Raw genomic sequence first — 8,446 nt, 5'->3', positions numbered from 1 at the left:
GTATATGTTTCATTTGCATATGAGCTCCATTTATGAACTTAAGCAATTTTAGGAATTGTTGACCTTATGTTTTAGTTGAGAGGTCAATCGTGCTGATGTCTAGCTATTGTGACTAATTGGACATCTTCATTGTTATGCAATATCATTATGAGTTGTATACTTAGACTAGATTTGATTATTGATGCTTGTCTATATTTGTAAGGCTTAGTGTAATATATGAGGGGAGACCCTTATGGATTGTTGCAAAGATTTTAGAGGCTCAAGTTGTCATCTAGTATTTTAAGATCCTTAATTGGTATTAGATTGAATTATAACTAGGACTAGTGGCTAGATTATTCAATTATATGCATGTAAAAACTTGGATTACCTTAATCGGATATTCTAGTGATTAATTATGGGGATTTGAAGGTATCGCACCTGGAAAATGTCACGTGGATGGTGTGACAGCAAAGGTTCCAACTTTCAGAAAGAAGATTAAAGAAATAGGAGTCGCCACTAAAATTTTGAAAAAAATCTTGAGAAACCGTTTAATGGTAGATAAGAGTGGTATGCAAAAACAAAAAACAGGTTTGGGAGTTGATTGAGTGTGGGGAAGGTATTAGGCACCCCACAATACCCGTTCGTAAGAGTAGTTACATGAAGTTTGTTGTGCTATATAAATATGATTTTAAAATTATTTTAATTATTCATTTTATATTCACATGTTTGATATAAAAATAATTAAGAATTAAGTGAGAAATATTTATTTATTTATGAGGGAGGACTTGACTCAGAATCTAGCTTTGAGGCCTATACCCTGTGGTGGAGATCAAAGTCCATGTAGTTCGGGGTAATAATATTGTCAATGGTTTTTTTATTTGTAATTTCCATAAAAAAAAGTTTAAATGAAAGTAACTTATCAGTTGCAAATAAAATAATTTTCTCAGATATGCTATGTTTTAATTTGCAAAGAATTTGGTTTCACTTTCTTACTCCTATTTTATATTTTTTAAAAATGTTTTCATTACTTTGCTTTCTCTTATTTTAAAAATTCACCTTGCCAACATAAAAAAGTAATTTTAAAGAAAAAAATTTCTAATATGCCTATGGAGACTTATTGTCACTCATGGACATTCAAATGACCTTAATTTTATATTTTCTTTATGATATAAAATCTTAGATTATCTACACAATTTTTTATTTTAATATGTCTTTTTTTTATATGTTAAACATTATTCAATGGACTCATGCGGACTATATATAAAAAAGTATTTATTATATTTATTATATTATTATTTACAATATTTATTAATAACCACAACATTTACAAGGGCTTATTATCCTTCACAATGAGGCAATTAAGCTGAATATATAGAGATTTTTTAAATTTCTCACAATACCATTCAAATGTTTTAATTGATTATATTTGTGAAATAATAAGAACAAACTCCTTCACTTAACCATACATTTAAAATCTCCATATTAAAATGATGTCATTTAAAATCAAAATTATCTCCAAGAATTAATCAATTAATATCAAATGGAAATTAAACACAATATAATGTATGACTTTGAGAAATAAAGAAATATAAATTAAATTTAGGTTGATTAATACTCTTTCATGTTAGAAGACAAACTTGAATTTAACTTATCATTTAGCTCAACAATAAAATTTTTTGTTCAAAATATTAGAATCAAAAGCATCACGCGAAAGTATTATAACTAAATCAACCTCATTTGTAAAAGCAAATAAACACATGTTAGAGCATATTTAAGGTAAGCAATATTATTTAGAGAAAGAAAACACAATGTTACAAAGCTACTTTCTTTTTAAATATTTTCATAAATATTCCCTATCCATACTTAAATGTTCAAAACCTCCAAATTTCCTTATTTCAAATATGACGAGTTATCATCAAGGATCCCTTTCATGACAAAAATCCACACACATATCTATTGCAAGACTTTAGAACAGGGACGAGATAAAACAAGAACCAGTATAACGTACCAATGGCAGAGTAGAGAACAGAGAAAAAAACAACAACTCAATCTTCTTGCAAAGATGTAAACAAATAGTGAGCTCTCAATCACACTTATGAACTAAAGTGCTGCTCTTTCTCACATGTAAGATGCTGCCTTTGTTCTTTTTCTAATGAGCAAAACTTCTCGTCCTTTGCCTCTCATCGTCCTCCTATTTCTCCCTCCCTCTCTTTTTTTTAAGCTCTCTCTTTCAGACTCCCAGTCGTCTCTATTTCTCCTTCTCTTTTTTTCTCTCTTTTTTTCAGAAAAAACTCGTCTCTCTGCCTCTTCTTTCTCTCAGTCCCTATTTTCCTTTTAGCTTTCTCGTCCCTCTGTCTGTCTCCTCTCATCCGTCTCCTCTCCCTCTCTCCTTCTTTATCTGTCTCCTCTCATCCATCTCCTCTCTGTCTATCCCCTCTCGTCCGCCTCTTCTCTATCTGTCTCCTCTTCTCTGTCTCAGCTTTATATAGAGAATAGAAGGGATGCCTTTTCGAAGTCATGATTATTTACCTACTGTTTGCTCTTCACATGCTTCGGCCTTTGTCCCGCCTTTTCTTTTTTTTTCCTACTTTTTCCCCTTTTTTTGCTACATTTTCGTGCGTCTGGTCTTCTCTAATCTGTCTTTCATGTATGTGCTGTTCTAGTCTTCTTTCTCTGTGCTTCCATCTGCTGCATGCATGCATGTGTTCCTGATTCTGTTTCTTTTCTCCTGCTGGCCAAAAGTGTGTGTGTGCATGTTTCGGTTGCTTGCTACTTCTTCTACTCTATTTTGCTTCTTCTACGCTTGGCTGAAAGTGCATGTGTTTGCGTGTTCTCTTTTCCTATCTTATGCATCCGTGCCTCTGCTTTTTTTCTGTATGTATTTTATGCATGCATACTGTTATGGCTAGCTGAATATTTTGTTTCTACTCCTTCTGCTCTGTTTCTGTGTTTTGTGTGTATTGTTTCTTTTTTTCCTCTCTAGTGCTGCATCAAAGAACCTGTGCATGCTTAGTCTTTGTTTTTTTCTTTATCTGCTTTTCGCTTTTGCACCTAGACAAATGGATAGAGGCATTGGTTAAACGCTGGATTTTCCAGTGTTTAACCCTTGATTCCCATATTATTTATATATATATATATATATATTAAAAAACCTAACTCTTTTTTCTTTTAGTTTTTAAATATTATTATTATTATTATTATTATTATTATTATTATTATTATTATTATTATTATTATATATATGTACATATAAGGGAGATAATCAGATCTACAAGAATTTAAAAATACTTAATTTTTAAGAAGTTAATTCTCATAATTTTCTTATTGTTGAAATAATTTGAGAGAGATTTTTAAAGATTTAAGCAAGGTTATTATTTTTAATTTTAAAAAATATATAATCTCTAGAAGGATTAAATTTTATTTTTGTATTTTATATATTTTTTTTGAAAATATAATCCAAAAAAAGATTGAATTTTCTTTTTTTGTATTTTTATATGTTTTTTGGTTATTTATTATTTTTTATTAAATTAAAAAATATCTGGACAAAATACAGTGTTCACAGAAGGTTTATCTCTGCATGTTGTCATGACTATGCTAAAAAAGTAGGATTTGCCATGGCAATTAGCACTTGTGGTTGTAACAAGTAGAGCTATTGGTTACGGCCCCTGTGTTATACACCACGACAAGTGAGTGATTACGAGATGGCCGTGATGAGGGTGTCTTGTGTCACAGTAAGTAGGTCATTGTGTAGTTGGTTACAGCCAAGGGTGTAATACCCACTTTAATATTATCAGAACACATCACACAACACTACAGTAATGACAAGGATTAATCAAATCCTTATATTAGGTTATCACAATGGATAAGGGTTGTAGCTCAAAGGTATTAAAAGTTGGTATAAAAAAATCTTTTTGAGAAATTATTTGAGCTCAAATGAGAATTTAAAACATGATAAAAAAACCATGGAAGCATGGTATGAGAAATCATCACATTAATATATCAAAAAAGGGCAAATTGAATAAGGTCCAATATGCTCCATCAGCCATTATGCATATGTCATCTGCTGTGACAAATGGCACAAAAGGAAGAGTCCAATCACTGTGTCTTGAGCAGCAACACAAAAGCCATGCATCGTAGTACACCCTTGTTATCATGATTTGAATGATTTAAGTGTCCACATATAGCTAATTAAATATCTAACTATTGGCACTAATTTCACAATAAAATAAATTACTATTCAAAAATTGGATACCCAGGGTTTAAAAAGATACTTTTAACTTAAAAACATAACCAAAGGTGTCAAAAAACCATAAAAATGAATGCTAGTAACCTAATGACCACTTGAATTAACTCACATGAACCTCAAACACATACAATTCAAAACATTTGATCATCATACCCCAATTCCACATTAATCAAGGGCAAAGGCACAATTCAACATAACAATTCTATGGTCATTTACAATCATATATTTAACATAATATTGATACTTGCATGAGTATTTTGGCCTCTAACAACAATTTACATTATAATTACGTATCCTAAGTTGAAATATATAAAAACATCACAATCTCATACAAGTGGCCACAAAAATAATGCAAATCTTAAGTTAGCATAAATATATATATATATATATATATTCCATTATACAACCTAAAAGTAGAGAGCTATGCAAATACTCACTCCTTAAACTCTTAGTAGTATCCTTCTTCCTTTACTTCTATCAGAGCCTTCACCTATAATATATAACCATGGGATGAGAATAATATCTCAATAATTAATAATTTAATCTATTTACAAATATGCAAGAACAATGGTGGAGACTATGAAGTAGCTAAAAGAAAGAGTTATTTAATTACCATCATCATATGAATATGTTTAAATGCATCAAAAGAAAATGCATGATTAACACGCCATCTTATATCTTTATTATTTTCTCCAACTAAATCTGTGGGCTAACAACTTAATAGGACTAAGCTCGTGTGATTAGATTGGCCTAAGCTCACCGATTATGGGAGGCAACTTTACCAAAGAAATCTTCACCCATTCTCAGACCACAAATCCCCTCCGTTAAATGCTAGGGGTGTCATATGCTCAGTCTATCACAATAATAGTATTAGAGCTTCTAAACAAGAAAGAACTGAGCATCAAGGCTTCAAAGTGCTAGTGTAACTCCTACCTTCTCATAATGATCATGCACATACACTCAATCTAATATACCACATTTACACATTGATTTACTCCAATTCATTCATGAGCATATCAATTCATAAACAAATTTGTAAGTATATACCACACATATGACTTTGGCACAAATGTAATTCTTCAAACATACATACATACATACATACATATATGTATATATATATATTATTTATTCATTTTTCACTTTACATAAATTTCCAAATCACCATTGACATTTGCATTAATATAATACTAATTTAGAACAACAGCATATATATATATATATATATATTCATAATCTCACAACCATTTAAACACATAAGTAAATTGATTAGACTATCCAATTACCTCAGTCGTTTTTATCACAAAAAGGGTTATGGTGGTAATTTAACAACTCCTTTAGCCTCTACTATCTTAAAGAGCTTCGATTAATATTTAACCTATAAGATTAAACATTAATAATCAATTTACAACTCTAATAAACACCTATTTTATCCTCAATTTAAGTACTCACATTACCCAAATTTCCTCTTTGGCATAAACAACACTTCCAATATATTCCATAAACCTATTAACACCTATTGTAACATCCTATATTTTTCAATTAGTAATTATCAGTATTTCTAAGGGTAATTTAGTTAATTTAGATAAATTATTGATTAATGAGGTTTATGAGAGACTAATATAGTTTTTGAATCCTTGGATAGCCTTAGAAGAGGGCTAGGGCAATGTTTAAATAGGCCATAGCACGAAAGGGAGTTTAAATTTTAGTGGGACTTTCTGTGCCATGTGTCACGGTGGGTATGTCAATGTGTAATGGTAGGCGTGCAAAATTTACACTTATTAAACACACAAAATAGACCGAAAAAAAAAAGAAAGAAAGAAGGATAATGAGTGAGTGATGGAGAAGAGCTTGTATTCTGCTAGGGCATGATCCCTAGGCCACGTTTGGAGCATTTAGAGCTTGAATCATCCTTGGGTAAGTTTCACATTCCCTCTTCTTCATTTTATGCAAAAATCTAGATTGGTAGGGCAATGGGGGCTTTGATTTCAGTTTCTTTAGGTTTAGACCGAACTCATTGGTTTATTTAAGGTTTTGGGGAGTTAAATTAAGCCTCTAACCCTAAGTTTGTAAGTTTTATGGTGATTTGAGATTTTTGCTTAAGGTTTAGATGAACCTTAGGTATAATTTGAAGATTTTGAGATAATGTAGGAAATTAAATGTTGATTTTGGTGTGTTAGGATGTTTAATAGGATGGTTAGAGTTTTTTGAAATAGTCAGTGTGGTTAGATAAAGAAATTAAGTGTTATGGGCACTTAAAACCTAGAAAATTCAGGGTTTATCCGAAGTGATAATTGACAATTATCATTTGATTGTATAGATTTAGTGTTGCTCGAGCTACCTCATACATATAAAATGTATGGAGCTAACATTGAGCCATGAAAACTCTTTTCTGTGACAAAGGGTTGAGGTAACAAAATAATTTACACAAATTGATTATATTGCTTAACTATTTGTGAATGGATAAATATATGTGTTTATATGTGTTTTGAAAGCTTGGCATACTGTGAAAGATGATTTCTCGTGTATTTGAAACTACTTTCAAAATGATGAAGAATTTTGAGTTTGTATGTAAAAATTAGTGATTTCTTGTATGGGTGTGAAATGTGTGGTAATTTGAGTATAATCATGTTAGGGGGTAGGAGTTCACCCGTAGGAAGGAGAAATGAAAGTTCATATAGCATGTATCTCCTTAGTATCTAGTTAGGCATGGTGTTGGAGATTTTCTCCTTAATATCCATACGGGATACGGCGTTGTAGAGTGAGGCTCCTTACTATTAATGATGTGGTGTTGAAGTAATAACACCCTGATTCGTGTGCAATTTGGGGAGACTATAGTTTGAAAGTGAGATAGAACATCTTTAACCGAGTGATCCTACCATTGAAGGTGAGCTTGGACCATTGTGAGGGTGCACTTAGTTTAAGAGCCTATAGTTTCAGTTGGGGTAGTACGGAGGCTCGAATGATAGAATGATCATGCTAGTGGTAAATGACTCATATTTATAAAAAGGAATTGTAAATATGCTACAGTGGAAATGAAAAAGGTTGTCTTGGACTATGTTAAAAGTATATTATGGTAACTAAAAGCTTTACTCTCTTATGGTTGTGCATGTTAATTAATAGTAGTAAATTATTCTATTACTAAGATGTTTATCTCACTTTGTGGCTATATTTTACCGGTGAAGGCTCTGGTAGGGGCAAGGGGAAGGAAGGGGTGTCTAAAGAGTAAAGAGCATTGTAGTATAGCTCTTCCCCTTTCTCTTTTAGGTTTGTAACAAATATTATCAATATATAATGCCAACTTAGAAATCTGATAATATTTGAGATATCACTTATATGAATTTGTGATAAGTGTGCGTATCATGATCTAAGGTTGATGTTTTATGGGCTTGGCCAAGTTATAATTACAAGTGAAATAATTGAAGTGATTTATGTACCAAAATGATCAAGTTGATATGTGTGTTAAATTTTATCCACCCCTTTATATTATTGTCAGATAAGGGTTTGGTGGTCATTTGGAGTGTGATTGTTTATTTGGGTGATATAAATGAATCGTCATGCTGTGTGTGATCCATTTGAGATGGTCAAAATGTCTTTGGGGCTAATGACATTTAGTATTGTGAGTTGGACACCTTGTATGTGTTTTGAGGTGTAAACAAAACATTTTAGGTTCAGGTGTCTATTGTTTTAACAAATGATTAATTGAGTATGAGACTAGTGTCATTAGTTAGAGGGCTTAAAGAGCTTTGTGTGAACACTTGAACTGTCCAAATTGAACGTCAAATGGCAAAACAGTGCGCTCCAAAAATTTGGAGAGTTGTCATGACAGTAATCTGTTGTCATGACAGTAGCAGCGCACTATAGCACAAGTGACCTTTAAGGGACTCATCCCTTTGTGCCATCCACCACAGTGGATGAGCTAGAGTTTTGAAAAATTGACTTGTTTCAACCTATTTTGAAGTGATTTGATTTTCATACTTCTGTATTTTGTTCTTAATTGATTTTGAACTATAGTTTGAGCTCAAACAATATTCATTAAAAATGTTTTTTTAAGATCTCATTATTTTAACTAATTATATGTTAAATCCTTAAGTTGTGATAACCTTTACTTGGGGTTTTATCTAATCTTAGTTATCACAACAGTGTGTATGATTATTATCCTGGTAATGTTAAGGCAGACATTACACCTATAAACTTAAATTACATCAATTTCTACCCACA

This window comes from Prosopis cineraria, unplaced genomic scaffold, assembly GCF_029017545.1.
Source record: "Prosopis cineraria cultivar Desert tree isolate PC_DT_omini unplaced genomic scaffold, ASM2901754v1 PC2, whole genome shotgun sequence".
Taxonomy (NCBI): domain Eukaryota; kingdom Viridiplantae; phylum Streptophyta; class Magnoliopsida; order Fabales; family Fabaceae; genus Prosopis; species Prosopis cineraria.
This window is presented reverse-complemented; position numbering follows the sequence as displayed.